This window comes from Cebus imitator, unplaced genomic scaffold, assembly GCF_001604975.1.
Source record: "Cebus imitator isolate Cc_AM_T3 unplaced genomic scaffold, Cebus_imitator-1.0 Scaffold35, whole genome shotgun sequence".
Lineage (NCBI taxonomy): Eukaryota > Metazoa > Chordata > Mammalia > Primates > Cebidae > Cebus > Cebus imitator.
The window spans coordinates 2,610,203-2,628,208 of record NW_016107350.1 but is presented as its reverse complement, the minus strand read 5'-3'; positions in this window follow the sequence as shown (position 1 = coordinate 2,628,208).

Here is an 18,006-nt window from a genome sequence, read left to right as displayed (position 1 = left end):
ACTGCAACTTCTGCCTCTCAGGTTCAAGCTATTCTCCTTCTTCAGCCTCCTGAGTAGCTGGAATTACAGGCTGCTCCACCGTGCCTAGCTAATTGTTTTTCTGTTTTTAGTAGAGACGGAGTTTCACCATGTTGGCCAGGCTGGTAGTGAACTCTTGACCTTAGTGATCCCCCCACCTCAGTCTCTCAAAGTGCTGAGATTACAGGCATGAGGCTTTCTGAGTTTTATAAACCAAAGACTTATCCCTTACTTTGTTCCCACTCTCTATTGATCTCCGTGGTTTAACGATTTTTTTGTAGATTATATACTGGCTTTGAACTTTATTTCTCTTCTTATTACTTCCTCAGTGCTGGTGGGAGCTACCTGTTGAATATTCTACACTGGTCAAACTCGAGTCTCCCTCACCTCCAACTCCAACTCTACCTATCCCATTCTGCCCTGGATGGAATCCTATCTGATGGTGAAACTGGATAATAAATTGATATTTGATTAATACTTATTCATTACTGACAGCAGTATAATAATGTCTGGATTTTTAAATGCATTTTTTCTAATATAATTTAGTGTTCATGGTCTTTATATTTCTTTTAAGTTTCTTAGCAATTTGTGAAATTTATTTTCCTTTGCTATATTATATTTAGCTGCTATTGGTTGTTTAAAATACCTTTTGGAGGAAAACATTATAAATTGAGAATATATATCACAGACTTAATTCATTCTACCTATCTTTATAGATCATCTCCTATTTCTAAAATATAGTATTAGGTGTTAAAAAAAAAACACTGAGAGGAATAAATCATGGGTTATGTTTCAAAAAGCATCTAAATCAGTTATGGCGATCGAAAACTGTAGTAAATAATAACAATATAAGGTAGAAAGCACATTAAAACGTATTTAAGAAACTCCCAAAAAGTAAAGATGACTTCAGATTTGATGAATTTTGAAAGTCACTTTCAGTCCATTTGAACTTAGGCTGGGCTTTTAAAACCAGGCAACTGCATACAATTATAATCTCATGAAGGAAGAAACATGGGAGATTTTGACAAGAAGTGGATGTTGTTCAAGTTGAGCTAAACTTCAGAATATACATTAGCGCAAAGGTTAGAAGTATATGTCACAGTCAGATGACATAATACCTGTTGCAGGAAAATTACCCATTATTAATTGGCAGTGAGTATCAAATACATTTTAATAAGTATATTGACATGGATATTTTTCTTACAGTAGCATATGACACCACACAACAGTTCTGACAGGAGCTAGAAAATAATGATATTGGATCTAAGGGGAGTGGAAGTAGCAAGCCTTGCAAGCAACCAGCCCAGCAGCAGTGAAATCATGCTAATTGGAGAAGCACAGGCAGAAGCCGGTACCTGGAGGCTACACCTATGAAGGATGTGCAAAAGCACTGCAACAAATGATAGTCTCCTGCAAAATTAAGAACCGCACATAAACAATTTTGTAGCGTGAACTGTAACAAACACAAGGAAAATACGGTTGGTTTGTTTTTTTGCCACATCTCTGTTTTAGGTTATGCTCCTCTATGCTTCTTTAATAGCACCTGTTTTTCTTATTATAAAATTTATTTTCCTTTATTGCCATCATCTATTTATTTCTTGAGACAAATATACACAGATCCTAATTCCTGGAACCTGTGTTTGTTACTCTACATGGCGCTGTGATTTGAATGTTTGCCCTCTCCAAAATCAATGTTGAAATTTATTTTCCACTTTAATAGTATTAATAGGTAAGACATTTAAGAAGTTATTAGGGCATAGGGACCCTGCCTTCATAGCTGGGGTCAAAGCATTATAAAAGAGCAAGTTGAGTTTCTTCTTGCTCTCTCACCCTTTTGCCTTACGCCATGTGATGATAACAGCAAGAAAATCATCGTCAAAAACCAGAACCTTGATATTTCCAAGCTCCAGAACAGTGAGCCAATACATTTTTGCAAGTTATAAATTACCCAGTCTATGGTGTACTCTTACAGCAGCTCAAACGTACTGAGATATATGGCAAAGGAGACTTTGCTGATGTCATTAAATTAACGATCTTGCATGGAAGAGATAATCCTGAATTACATACACAGCCTTGAGATAATCACAATAACCATTGCAGGTGGAACAGAGGACTGAAAGTCAGCAGAGAGGGTGATATGAAACAGAGACTAGAGTAATATGTTTTAAATACGGACAAAGGAGCCACAAGCCAAGGAATACTGGTAGCTACAGCTACCTGAAATAGGCAGGGAAATGGATTCTCCTCTCAGAGCCTCCAGAAAGAGCCAGTCCATCTGACATCTTTACTTTAGCCCAGTAAAACTAATTTTGGACTTCTGACCTCCCTAACTTAAGATAATAAATTCATGTTCTTTTAAGCCACTTAATGTGTGGTACATTTTCACAGCAGCAAGTGTAAATTAACACCCCTCTTTAATTTTCCACATCCTTCGCTGTACTATTAGCTTTGTGAAAAGTAGGATAAAGGCAATTTCTCTCTTATTCATTTTTTATTTTTAAATCACAATATCTGCAGAGCCAGGCAAAATACTTGGTATGTGGTATGTATTCAATACTCAATGTATCTTTCAAAATTAAATGATCACATGTATGTATGTATTTATTTATTTATTTATTGTGAGACACAGTCTCACTCTATCACCCAGGCTGGAGTGCAATGGGGGGATTTTGGCTCACTGCAACCTCCGCCTCCCAGGTTCAAGTGATTCTAATGCCTCAGCCCGCTAAGTAGCTGGAACTACAGGTGCCCGTCACCACTCCTGGCTAATTTTTGTATTTTTGTTAGAGACGTGGTTTCACCACATTGGGCAGGCTGGTCTCAAACTCCCGACCTTGTGATTTGCCCACCTTGGCCTCCCAAATTGCTGGGATTATAGGTGTGAGCCACCGGGCCTGGCCAAATGACCACATTTATTAAGAATAAAGAGACATAATTAAAATTCAGAACACTGTATTCAACAATGAGCTTCTCTTTGACATAACTCAGCTAAAATATATTAGAGATATGGTATCCCGAATTGTAGAAATGTTAAAAAATGAACAATGGCATTCACAGAACAACAATATTTTTATTTCAGTAGGAAAAATAAACATTTGACTATTTGTACTTTTATAAACATATGAAGTTGATAGATACATTGAAACTTTTACTATTCTTATAACTGGGAATATTTTAGCAGATTATATAAATTATAAAGCAACTAAAATTTTTGCTTAAAGGAGAGGATAATAAATAGGTGAAACATTAGTCTAGACATGGTAAATTTGGATATGTCAATGATATCCACATATGATTTGGATGACTAATTTATACTAATAAGGCAAATAAGACACAGACAAATAAAGAATGTACCCTTAAACAATGAGGTTGTTCCTGGAAGGTTATTAAATCATACCAAAATGATCCACTGATGTCACCTTGAGAAGGAAATGGAGACAGATGGGTCACTGTCCATTTGTTTGTTCCTTTTCAACATTCAGATGAGGCCTCAGACATGGAACAGAATAGAATCCACACACAGCACGGGCATTCTGCATGCATAATGTAATTTATAAAACTTTCTTCACATAACAGTGAAAGGGCCCAGCACAAGGGTAATTACAAGCAGGATCATCTAAAGAATTTACAAAGACAGGAAGCCTACAGCTGAGAATGAATAGGTCCATCAATAACACAAATAGCACCATGTGAGAGACCGATGAACAAATTATGAGGCAGAATGAACTTATTTAACAGCACCTGGGAACTTATCCAGAAATATTTTATGTTTTCTCTGAAAGAACATTAATGTGCATACAAAATAGGGCAATTTTCATGACAAAGTTCTAAATGGAGAGAACATTCAAATGTCATCAAATTATGCCTCTTCTAAAGCTGAAATACAAAACACCCTTTCCGTTTTTTGACTAACAATGTGTATGTGATCTGTTTCTTATTTCCTTGATCGATTCTTATCATAAAAGCACCCATTTTAAGATATTATCAAAAATGATGGTGATTGTATAACAGCAGGAGTGATAATGTATTTATTCAATTATACGATTATTAAACTTGTTCAATGTTAAAAAGAATGGTACAAACATCAAAGGCTGAAAAATTACTTTCTACCCATATTTGAATATCAATACATGAATTAAATTTTAAAAAATACTGCATCAAATTTAGAAATAAGCATTTTTATTTCTTTTTTATATCATAAAGTATATTTGCATTTACATGCATATATTTTGATGCACTTTTACTAATTAATTAGGATAGTTTCACAAAAGATTTTTGCTTTAAGATTTTTAGAAATACTTAACTTTTCAAAAATATTTTTAAATGTCTTTCGTAGGGCTCAAGAAGCTAATGGAGCTGAAGGCAGTCCAGGTTGTACAAAAAAATGAGGAAAAAATCCACTTAATATAAATGAGTTCCATAGATTTCTATATATCTATTATTCTATAACTTGTAGCCATGTTTGTAAATCATGATATAGCAACTTCTCTAGACTATGTATATCACAAACACTTAGGGCTTATGAGTTAAAGGTGAAAAAGAAAAAAATGCAGACAAGTCTAGAGCTATTAAAATTATGCAAAGAAAAACAAATGTATGAAAAGTGGCAAATAACCGTTCCTATAGTGATCTATGCCTATACGAAAATATTTTCCAGCTGAGTGTGGTGGCAGGTGCCTGTATTCCCAGCTTTTTGGGAGGCTGAGGCAGGAGAGTTGCTAGAACCTGGGGGTAGAAGTTGCACTGAGCCAAGATAGCATCACTGCCCTCCAGCGTGGGCAACAGGGTGAGACTCTTTCTAAAAATATATACATATATTTTTCCAACGTCTGGAAAATATATTTCTAATATATTGGCTTGTTGACTACTGCCATTTAGAAATTTATATTTATGCTATAATAAAGTAAAATTTTTTTTTTCAGAAAAATTTTAAAAAATCAGGTTTTCTATAAATGGTGTCCCTGAATTTAAAACTACCTTATCCATAGATTTTCATTTTCCAAGTCTTCATGTGTCCTGCTGAGACTCCATTTCTGAGCCTAAATCTGGATTCCTATACTGTTAATAATTATCTACATGTCCAAAGGAGACTGGATAATTGTATTCCTAAAATCTGCTGTTTTTCTTCCATTTTCTATGTCATTAAATGGCACAAGAGCCAAGGAATTAGAATAGACTCTTCTTCTGCTCTTTTTCTTCCATATCCAAGGAGTCATTTCATTTTTATAAGATTATCTCAAAGTTACCTTCTCCTCTCTATCTTCAGATCATAGTCTTTTTTTTTTTTTTTTTCCCTGAGACAGAGTTTCACTCTTGTTACCCAGGCTGGAGTGCAATGGCGTGATCTTGGCTCACCGCAACCTTCGCCTCCTGGGTTCAAGCAATTCTCCTGCCTCAGCCTCCCAAGTAGCTGGGATTACAGGCGCACACCACCATGCCCAGCTAATTTTTGTATTTTTGGTAGAGACAGGGTTTCACCATGTTGACCAGGATGATCTCGATCTCTTGACCTCGTGATCCACCCACCTCGGCCTCCCAAAGTGCTGGGATTATGGGCGTGAGCCAACGCGCCCGGCCCATAGTCTTAGTCACAGCAACCTTGCTTCCCACTTGCATTATAGATCTAGCATGGAATGGACTTCCATCTCTAGGCTTATCCTGATCCAGTAAACCCTTCCAAACTACTGTCTGTGATTTTCAAACCTATAGCTATGATGATGTCAATCACCTGCTTAATAACCTTCAGGGATTTTCAACCGCCTTGAAAATAAAATTTGTGGAGGATGAAGATGTTAATTCAAACATTTTTGTTTCAGATGATTCCAAGCTCCTAACTGATTTAAGGCTTCTTGACTCATCAAATTAAAGGTATTCCTCATGGGGATGGCTGAATGTGGTTGATTATGAGGAAGTTATTGCTCCTCTAGGAACATCAAAACAGTGGTGGGCTTGAGTACTAAAAGTAAAGGTGAGAAAATAGGTTCCAACAAATGGCTTCGTTGGTAAAGGCATTTCTTACCCAAAATGGAATTTTTACATTCAGATCCAAGTCTAATTTTCTAGGATCATTGAGAGTTGTGTTGTTGGTTTCGTTGTTTGTTTTGCTTTGTTTTGTTTGCTGTTTTAGTCTATAAAACAGCTGGAAAGGCTTTAGAGAATGTTCTGCTGAAAAATAAAAGGTAAAGGCATTTCTATTTTTTGTTACAGAAACAAGATGGGAGAAGGAAAGAAAAAGGAAAGACATAATATAAATATAAATGCTGTATTTATTTCTGGATCTATCGGAGATAGTTTTAAAGAGCAATTGCTTGTAAGACTACAGGGCTGATTTCTCCCACCTCTGCAATGTTGAAAGTCTGTGCCCTTCTCAGCAAATTCTAGTTTCCCTGACAGTCTAATGGAATGCCTGGGCATAGGAATATTGATTCCGATGACAGTACTTATACAGATGTACCTGAGATAGTTTCTCCACTGACAACACACAACATATGGATGATCATAAATTTTCCGTATACCCAACTAGGGCAAAACTAGAAACTTGAGACAGCCAGATGGGAGAATAGTGATGTGGAAGGAGTTCTCCAGTAGGAAGGATCTGATGGGTAGACAGAAACAAGGACAAAGATGGCCTAACTCAGGGCTGTGGAAGTGGTGTTGCACTCATGGCAGCCATAGTGAATTCACAATGGGAGAACCAGTAGGCATCGGTCATGAAGAGCAAACAAGTTTGCTGATTTGGAACTAAACCCTAAACCCTCCCTCCGTGGTTACAGAGAGGCTCTGGGAGACAGCATCAGGCCGCTTAGCACTTCTCCAATGTTATGAAGAAACCCGAAGGCCCAGATTCCATTTGAGAAAGAAGAATGAAGAAGGAAGGAATCCAAAAAAGGAAGAAACCATGAAACATTAGGTAATTTACAAACTAGACTCTTTTATTTTCCCTTAATTAATTAATTAATTATTTTTTGAGAAAGAGTCTCACTCTGTTGCCCATGATGAAATGCACTGGCCCAATCATGGCTCACCGCAGCCACAAACTCCTGGCTCCAAGAAATCCTCCTGACTCAGCCTCGTGAAGTGCTGGGATTGCAGGCATGAGCCACAGCACCTTGCCTAGACTGCTTTTAAACTAGATTTCTCTGAGAAACTTTTCCCTGGATAAATCAAAATTATTCCATTGTCACTGGGAGAAAACCGTCATTATAAAAAATTACGTTTTTGACCAGGCGCTATAATCCCAGCACTTTGGGAGGCAGAGGTGGGCAAGAGGTTAGGAGTTTGAGACCAGGCTGGCCAGAATGGTGAAACCCCATCTCTACTAAAAATACAAAAATTAGTCGGGCGTGGCTGCAGGCACCTGTAATCTTAGCTACTCAGGAGGCTGAGGCAAGAGAATTGCATGAAGCCATAAGGTGGAGGTTGCAGTGAGCTGAGATTGTGCCACTGCATTCCAGCCTGGGTAAAAGAGCAAAACTCTGTCTCAAAAAAGAAAGAAAGGAAGAAAGAAAAGGAGAAAGAAAGAAAGAAAGAAAGAAAGAAAGAAAGAAAGAAAGAAAGAAAGAGAAAGAAAGAGAGAGAGAGAGAGAGAGAGAAAGAAAGAAAGAAGGAAAGAGAGAGAGAGAAAGAAAGAAAGAAGGAAAGAGAGAGAGAGAGAAAGAAAGAAAGAAGGAAAGAGAGAAAGGAAGGAAGGAAGAGAAAGAAAGAAAGAAAAGAAAGAAATAAAATTATATTTTTGTATATCCAATATGTCATATAATATTTGGACCCTACTCCAAGAACAAATTGCTTATAAGTCATTTTAATCCGTAGCAAATGTCATAATTGAGGCCCTATGTTGTGTGCTGGAAATCTGCCAGTGAGCAAAACAGCACTGATCTTTGTCCACAGTAAGCTTACAGATTAGAGGAAACAGGAAAATAAACAGTTAAATAAAACAAGTCTGAAAATTGTAAACGAGAACCCAAAGCAGAGGTACCTAATCAGGTCAAAAGAAAAAAAAATGGAGCAAATTGTGCCTAATAACTTGGTATTTTTCTGCATCCATCCAACGTTCTAGCTACGTTTCTTCAGCTCTCATTACTAAGGTCGACACTAAGGTCGACACTTTCATCCACTTGAGGATGTTTTTCTCAGCATGACTTTCCTATTGCTGCCCTAACAAATTGCCACAGTTTTGCAGCTTTAAACAACACAAATAGATTATGTTACAATTCTGGAAGTCAAAAGTTCTAAAATCAAGGTTTTCCACAGTATATTTGCAAGTTTTTCTGGAGGCTGCAGGAGAAAAGCTCTTTCCTTACCTTTTTCTGCTTCTAGAGGCTTGCTGCACTCTTTCCCTTGTAAGCCTTCTTTCTTCCCAGCACTCCAGTCTCTGCTTTGGTCATCATATCTTTTTCTCTCTGACCTGACCTTCTTGCCTCCCCCTTACATAAACCCTACTGACTACACTGGGCCCACCAGGGTACTCCAGGATAACCCTCCCATCTCATAGCCTTTACCTTAATCATATCAGCAAAGTCCATTTTGTCATGCAAAGTAAACATATTAACAGGTTTCAGGGATGAGGTCATGCCTATTTGTGGGCGGGGGTGGTTGTAGGAAAAGCATCATGCAACCTACCACTCTTTGTTCACAGGAATTTCCATCTGGATCTTTTTAGAATTAATCATTATCATTTATTGAAGTGTAGATGATAGAAAAAAAAAAAGGAAGGCAGATAACGAAAGAGCAAAGAAAGGCAAATGGGAAGGAAGGAAGCAAGGAAAGAAGGAAGAAAGTCAACCTTAGATTATCACAGTAAAAAAAACAGTACTGATTACTGATGAATTGTTAAAAGTAAAAACTGCATAGCTCATACTATATCTACTTTGAAAGTGAGATTTCAAATGACCTTTCCAATTTACATTCAGTTATATGTACAAAGGTATGACCATCAATCTATCTTAATGTCAGCAAAAGAACTTCAGATCCACTTTTTAAGTGATTTGAAATGGCTTTAAAATTATTCCCAAGTACTCACATGTTAGCCTTAACAACACATCTACAGCATGCTTTTACCTCTCTGGCTCAAAAACTGTGCTGTTAGCAGGTGGATATCAGAAAATGAGATACACAGGATGTTCCACATAGTATTCTTGGCTTTGCAACATTATCTCTCAATTTATCCTACTAAGTTCAAATTACTGACCTTCAGGGCATGGAAAGAGATGTATTATTTTAGCATTTTACAAAGCATTGTCTACTATGTAAAACCCATAGGATAGCATAAAAGAAATTTCTTATTAAACTAAGATATAATGTATGCTTATAGTATATCATCCAAAATATGACTCTTATTTAATATGAAATTATATAGATTTATATATTTCAACTATATAAAATCTATAGAATGTCTCTAGCACTAGCTAGGAAAACAATATTTTTTATTGTTTATGTAAACAATAAAAACAAATATAAAAATATATTTGTTCAATATATTTTTCTTTTTAAAAACTTATGTCATGTAGGCACTCCACCAGTGGTTATATGTATACAATTTTCTCCTAACATACAGTATTTATAGAAGTTGTTGTTTACTACTGAGATGGTATGTACCTCATAGACAGTTGATAGATAGATAGATAGAAAGAAAGAAAGAAAGATAGATAGATAGATAGATAGATAATCTTGAAGGATAATCCACTAAATATGTTAAGGCAATTCATCTTAAAAGCATCTGTGCTCTCATTTACTCTGTAGCAAACCTCCCACATGGACTCATTTGTCTTCATGATCTTCTCTACAAAGTCACAGCAATATTTCAAATTACCTTTATAGCAGTATTTCCTGAGAAATAATTGCATTTTTCTTTATCGCCATATAGTTCTCTAGATATTTTTGCTTTTCATCAAGGGAAGGAGATCAAGTGCTTCCCCAGTGATAGGTGATGCTTTGTATTTTGCTCTTATGCCCAAAGAGTTAAACATGGAGTCTAAATCCTCTCATTACATTGCTAGTAAGATAGATAACCACAAAAGTTCTATGGTTACAAAGGCTTTCAGGGTGACTCCCCAACTCTTTCCAAAGCATTATCAACATTTTCTTATTTTTTTGTAGTTTTGTAAGCTGCAATTAAACACATCAACTCCATCCCTTTAGGTCCTACTAAACCCTTCAGTCGCTTCCCACTTACGCAGATTTAATCTGAAGTCCTTTTAATCACAGGAAACAAGGCCCCAAATAATCTGCCTCTTCACTCCTACTAACCTGAACTAAAGCTCTTACCGACTCTGCCCCTCTCACTCTCTCAGCCATTTTGGCCAACTTGCTTTCCAAACATGTGAGCCTTGCTTTGGTCTTTTGAGACTTTGCAATTCTCTCTGTCTGGAACATCCTTCTTCCACCTTCCTATGTCACCAACCTTGTCTACATATTTGGATATTGCATTTGTTTCTCTTCTTATATATTGCATATGTAACTTGTGTTATGTATTGCATATAAGATTCTACTGGAATGGAAGTGCCTTGAGGAAAGATATTGCTTTTATCCAAATTGTTGTTTGCTTATATTTAACTCAAGTATCTCCAAAGCCTAGAACTGTGCTTAGCTCATAGTTGTTCATAAGTATTTGTTGAATGAATTTCTACTGCTTTAAAATAAGGGAGTGCTATGATTTGAATGAAAGTGTCCCTGCAAAATTCACATGTTGGAACCTAACACTCGATGTGGTAGTATTAAGTGGTGGGGCCTTGGAAAAGTGAAGTCATGAGGTCTCTGCCTTCATGATGAAGTAGTGCTCTCATAGAAGAGGTTGAAGGGAATGCCCTGGTGCCTTTTGACCTTCCATCTCTTCTGCCATGTGAGGACACAGCAATAAGATGTTATTTTGGAAGCAGACAGCATCCCTCCACAGATACTGACCCTGCTAGCACCTTGACCTTAAACTTCCCAGCCTCTAGCATTGTCAGGAAAAAAGTTCTGTCCTTCAGGAATTGCCCAGTATCAAGTATATTCTTATAGCAGCACAAACTAAGACAGAAAGGCTTTTGCTGTCTCTTGTGTGAATTATCACAATTATCTTCAAATTGGTTTTTCTACTTTCACCTTCATGACTGTCCAATAATTCTCAATACCAATGCATGATTACATAAACATTTGCTCAAGCACCTTTATAAATAGACTAGTGGATAATGAGTAGATCCTCAGGATATGCCGGGCTCAAGAGAAATGAAATCTTGGGGATATGGTTACTTAAGAAGTGATACTACCACTATGCATCTCAAAGAAGTTGGTGCTGCCCTAACTGAGGTTCAACCCATATATAAACCAGACCAATCTAAAGACAGATAAAGTATTCCACAGCCACAAGTTCTGTTTTCAAATTTATTTTTCTTACACACTTACAAACCTACAAAAAAGAAACTGGTAAAATGGTAGGAAATTGTTGCTGCCACAGCATCTCCACCACTGGAAAAGCCGTAAAATGGGTATCTTTTTGAAAGCAAATCAGTTATATTATCTCTTTAGATTAAAGCTAAAATATTATACTTGAGGTATATAAGTGTTATTTCTAACAATTATCTACCGATAAGGCAGTGCCAAGGCATTAACCAAACACATTTGTAAAGAATCAACAACAAAGAACAACACACCAGAATAGTTAAATGGAATGAAAATTTTTTTTTTCTTTTTAAGTTATAAGCCTCTAGGTGGTTAGCATTAACGTGGAGAGTTCCCTGAGATAATACAAATGTTTCTGGTTTAATACAATTCTTTTCAGCAGTAGGGAATTTTCAAAATACTGAAGAGTATAAAGTGTGACTTGAAAAAAGGTTTTTAGCCCTCTTGAAGCGAAAATTCCTTTAAAATATTGAGTTACGATAATAATGAATTCAGTATCAGTTTAGAACCAAAATATTTCTCCAAAAAGATGCAGTTGTATGTGTCATTAGAAATAAAACACAAGCATTTGCTTCCTGTGTAATGAATTCAGGAGCTAATAGTTCAAAGATGAAAATACCAAACATATAACATTAAGTTATGTTAGGTATGATTGATCAGGAGGCTCAGTAAGGTTTGTATGATTTGAATATCTGTGAAATGTATTTATGTATACATGGAAATGAAATTCATCCATAGATCTGCCAATCTATTTACCTAATCTGTTATGTGAAATTTACTGTGAAAATTTGAGTACCATCTGTCTTCATTGCAGCACGTGAGGTCCTTGAACCCAGAAGCTCTGTTTCATTTGGAGCTGTACTCTCAGTTCATGCATGTGATTAATAGGAACGCCACAAAGATTTGTTAAATTAATTATTGGCTTTTTTGTTAATATGAGAATAGATACAGTTAAACTTGTTTGAAATTAGACATGGCAGTTAGTAATGTTTAGTTAGTGTATGAACTTGTTCCCAATTAAACGGGTATATAGAAGATGTGGGTAAACTATACCTATTGTGCATTCCCAGTGTGAATCCACTGTGGCTACGCATTCTGTTTTTTTTTTTTTTTTTTTTTTTTGAGGCAGTCAGTCGCCCAGGATGGAGTGCAGTGGCGCTATCTCCGGTCACTGTTACAACCTCCGCCTCCTGGGCTCAAGCAATTCTGCCTCAGCCTCCTGAGTAGCTGAGATTACAGGCACCCACCACCACACCCAGCTAACTTTTGTATTTTTAGTAGAGATGGGGTTTCACCACTTTGGTCAGGCTGGTCTTGAACTCCTGACCTCAAGTGATCTGCCTGACTCTGCCTCCCAAAATGCTGGAATTACAGGCGTGAGCCACTGTGCCCGGCCTCGTATGGCATTCGTGTGTTGCAATTTATCCACGTTACTATCTGAAAATTCAAAAGCATTATGACACCAATAAAATGTCATTAACTTGACATCTGAGCAAACTGGGCTCATATCCTAGCTCACCCTTTTATGAATCCAATGACCTTTTGAAAGTCTCTTGACTTCTTTGAGCCTCAATTTTTCTTATTTGTAATATGTGGACAAAGATTGCTGTGAAGAGTAAATGTTACATGTGTAAATATTCTGTACAGAAGTTTATTTATTTATTATTTATTTATTTTTGAGGTGGAGTCTCGCTCTGTCACCAAGCTGGAGTGCAGTGGTGCAATCTCGACTCACTGCAACCTCTGCCTCCCAGGTTCAAGCAATTCCCCTGTCTCAGCCTCCCAAGTAGATGGGAGTACAGGAACACGCCACCATGCCTGGCTAATTTTTGTACTTTTAGTAGAGACGGTGTTTGAACATGTTGGCCAGGAGGGTCTCAATCTCTTAACCTCATGATCTTCCCACCTTGGCCTCCCAAGGTGCTGGGATTACAGGCATGAGCAACCACACCTGACCAGTTAAATTCATTTTTGATCACTAGCAAAGCATACATATAACATATATAACATCATTTAATTTAACTGTATATTTTGCCATACTTATAAGCTTTTCAATGAAGTATGATTTAGAAAATATTTGATTTAAAAAATTTACTTTGGTTAAATATGTCTTTGGTTCCCAGGTTTCTACCAGATATCATTCAATTAAAAATTGTGTTATTTTTACATTTCTCCATGTAGACAAGATATATTTCTTAAGGACATACCACATGCCAAACACAAAATTACATGAGATGCAATACTAATACTCTTATTTTAAAAGTTAGTTACAGTTAATAGATGCATAACATCTAAATAGGTAAATATTCACAGGAATTTTCAGACATGTTAAGAACCTTTCCCAAGGTAATGATGTAGAACATATATACACAGATTGAATTTCAAAATAAAAACATGTGTGTGCCCATCTCATTCTTTTTATACTCTATAACCAAATGATTGACGTATTGCGTAATAACTTTTAAAGTATGTCTAATCATGGTGGTTAGCATATTATACATATCATTATATGTTCACCCCAAATAGTTCTCCATAAAGCGCTAACATTTGTATTATATTCCCTACACTGAAATCCTCAAGGGAGTCAAATGTGATGAAAATGTGTCTGGGAAAGGTTTTTAATATTGTAAATGTAATGTACAGTGTTTTTAAGAATGCTCTTATAAGAATAACAAAACCCTAAATTGAGTGACAGAAGAATTTCAGGTTAAACAACATGAAGCCTCAGGTATTTTTGCATTGCTTATCAATACCTTTTCCTCTACCTATAATCTTTGATTGCTCGGAAATGATACCAACATGTACGATGAAAAGGCAAATGGAAAAATGTAGAATATATGATATTTTGATTTATAATAGCTTTGGTGTTATTTTCACTTCCTGACACACAGCTTCCTAAAGCTAATGAGTTGGCTCCTAATGGCAGCTCCTGAATAGCCTTAGGATGGGGGCTGGCTGTCAAGGGAATCACCTGTGTAATTAGAGGATTGGAAGTGCCATCCTCCTTCCCCTCACCTCTCAGAAGGAAAGAAGCCTTGAAGAAGCATAGTGTTTGGAGAGCTTCCAGGTTGCTAAGCACATGCAGGTTGCCTGGAGAGTCCACAGGCACTCTGAGCCCCTTCCTATATACCTTGCCTTATGAATCTCTTTACCGGGCTGTTCATCTGTTTTCTTAGAAAAATTCTTTATAATAAACCATTGAATGTATGCAAGCTTTTCTCTGAGCTTCGTGAGCTGCCCTAGCAAATTATTGAGCATGAGAAGAGGAGCTCAGGCAACTCTGCTTTGTAGCCAAGTTTGGCAGAAGTTGTAGATAGTCTGGGAGTCTACTTAATAGAGTTTGGATCTGTGCTCCCACCCAAATCTCATGTTGAATTATAATCGTCAATGTTGGAAGTGGAGACTGGTGGGAGGTCATTAGATCATGGGGGTGAATTTCCCCTTTGGCTCTCTTCCTGTGTGTATTAGTCTGTTTTCAGTCTGTTGATAAAGACATACGCAAGACTGGGCAATTTGCACAAAAAAGAGGTTTATTGGACTTACTGTTCCTCATGGCTAGGGAGACCTCACAACCATGGCAGAAGGTGAAAGGCATGTCTCACATGGTGGCAGACAAGAGAAGAGAGCTTGTGCAGGGAAACTCCTCTTTTTAAAACCGTCAGATTTCCTGAGACTTATTTACTATCATGAGAACAGCATAGGAAAGACCTAACACCATAATTCAATTACCTCCCACTGAGTCCCTCCCAAAGTACATGGAAATTGAAGATGAGATTTGGGTGGGAACGCAGTCAAACCGTATCATCATAATACAGCTCTCATAATATCTGGTTGTTTTAAAGTTTGTGGTACCTCCCCACTTTCTCTTCCTCCCACTCCAGGCATATAAGAGGTACCTGCTTCCCCTCCACCTTGAACATAATTTTAAGTTTCCTGGGGCCTTTCAGAAGATGCTGTGCTTTCTGTACAGCCCAAAGAATTGTGAGCCAATTAAACTTCTTTTCTTTATGGATTAGCCAGCGTCAGGCATGTCTTTATAGCAATGCAAGAACTGACAAATAAGCTGCTGCTTGCAACTGGGGCTTGATGTGGGAGAGGAGGAATCTTGTGAGACAGAGTGCTTAACCTGTGGGGTCTGCACTAACTCTGATTACTATCGAAATTAAATTGAATTCTAAGACATGGAGATGGTGTCTTACAATTCAATTTCATTTTACTTTTGATTCTGCATGGCTGGTAGGAGGATTAACGGTGTAAGAAAAACCCTACACATCTGGTGTCAGAACTAAAGTATTGAGAGTGAGTGCATAGTGTAGGGAGTACAGAGAGTATAGTTTATTTTTCCTATAGACAAGATAACTCTTCCTTTTTCTTTTCCTCTGCATACTTCACTTCTAACTGAGGCTGTACTAATTTTTGTTTCCACTACCCCTTGTTAGCTATTTAAGCCCAATCCTCAACTCCAAAGTAGCTGCATTTTTGAGCCAATATGAAGGGACTGCCTGGAGATAGCCTGACTTTCCCTCTATTTAAAAATTCTACGTAGATTTTAGGGACTTGTGTTGGATGAGCGTCCTGGGAAATCTACAAGAGACTCCTTGGCCTCATTACTTTAGACTTGAATGATAAAAGCATGGCTAAACAACAGAACGGAGATAATCGCTTTTGAAATTTTCATGACACTCTATTTAAATTAAAACTGTTAAAACCATAAGGAGAAACATTCATTTTTCATCTTTTTCTATGTTTTTCTAAAAGTCATGAATCCTAGCCATAAACCATAAAGGCCCTTCACTAAAAACCCAGCATAGAAGTCAGTGCAATCTGCAAAGGGGGACATGGCAGAAAATGAGAAAGTTTGGTATCACTGGAGGCCTCCTGTATTAACCTGAAAATCTCTTCTAAGGTCTGGCTGGAAATCTGACTCCTGAGACCTGGAAGTTGGGTATGGATGACTGTGGCAGTTACAAAGTAACTTCAGTCTCTGCCTTATAAGTCAACGAGATCTGTAAGGCAGAGGTTGGGGCTAAGTGTTAACCACCAAACTTGCCAAGTCCCTGTGCCTCGTCCAATTATTCAGAACTTTACTTGGCTCTGGCTACAATAATCTGTCATCTTACTAGAGCCACATCTACTTTCCAATAAAGTATATCCTTTGCTGTAAGTAGCTGTGCCTATGAGCAAGTTATGTAAAAATTTTAATACTACTGTAAGTATAACTGAACCCACTAAATCCATGAAATACATAGAATTCTAGAAGCTTGGAATCCCCAATTTTCCTCCAGAAAAATGCTTTCCCTGAATGGTTCTGTGCTTATGGTCAACTTCTGATTCTGCATCTGCCTTTTTCTACCAAGACTCAATTTCCCAGGCCTCTAGGGTTTCCTTTGGAATGGACAATGCATCAGACATGATCCAGGAACACTGGCCTCTCTGCTGCTGAATCTGCAGGGCTGGTAGGCATGGTTCTGCTTCAGGGCCTTTGTGTTTCCCACTCTCCTCTGGAATGCTCTCTCATGGTTACCTACCTAGTAACTGGCCACCACCCTAGGCTGGGAACTTCTCTTGGGACACAGGGATGCCAGGGCAGCTCTTTGAGACCTCGTGGGTCCTACACATAGTCTCTGTAGTAAGTGTCTTTCCTTGCAGTGTCTGGAGTGGAGGCCCTGGGAGAATATCAACTCACCTTTTGTGGACGCCCTCTTTTTAGATTCCCAGGATACCCCCTGGGGTAGGGAAGATGATGAATAGATTAATCACATAATAAAAGTGTCAGAGGAAAGAATGGAAACATTTGAGAAGGGAAGTGCAAATGGACAGTTACTGTGAAAACACAGACCACGGGTTTAGTGAGGAGTTTTTATTCCTTAAGGGTTGAAGGATGACTGGGGAAATAAAATCTGTGATAAGATTGGATTCCAAGGAGACAAAAGTTAAGATTCCAGATAGAGGCAGAAACTTGATGAGCTTAGCATTTTGTAGCCTAATTAGCGCTCCAGGCTTTCTAACAAATTCTAAATAAACCTTGTAACCATGGTGCTGGACCATGCATTGAGGAATAAGGTTTGTCTCTGCCACACAATAGTCATTCCTATAGGGACTCAATGAACTCTCACTGAGTATCACAAAGCTAGATTATCTGGGATGCTTCACTCTTTATAGAAGATTCTTTTTTTATTTTTTTTTTTAGACTGAGTCTCGCTTTGTTGCTGAGGTTGCAGTGCAGCTGTGTGATCTCAGTTCAATGCAACCTCTACCTCCCAGGCTCAAGCAATTCTCCCCCCTCAGCCTCCTGAGTAGCTGGGGATCAATGATTCTTAATATTCTTGGTGAGTAATAATCACCTGCAGGACTTCTTAAATATATCAATGAGCAGACTTAGGCACAGAGCTACAGAATCAGAAGTCCCATTGTTCCGTTGAGATGGCTTTGCCTTTGTTTGCACGTACAGATGTAGGTTTGGAAGTATGAAGATATTAACTCTTTATTCCACTTAATCAATTTATTTATAATTCCAGATGTATCTAAATATTTTAAGTTTCTTCCTATAAAGAATAAAAGGTTAAATATAAATGTATTTTATAAAAGGTTACTTAAATAACGTGAAGT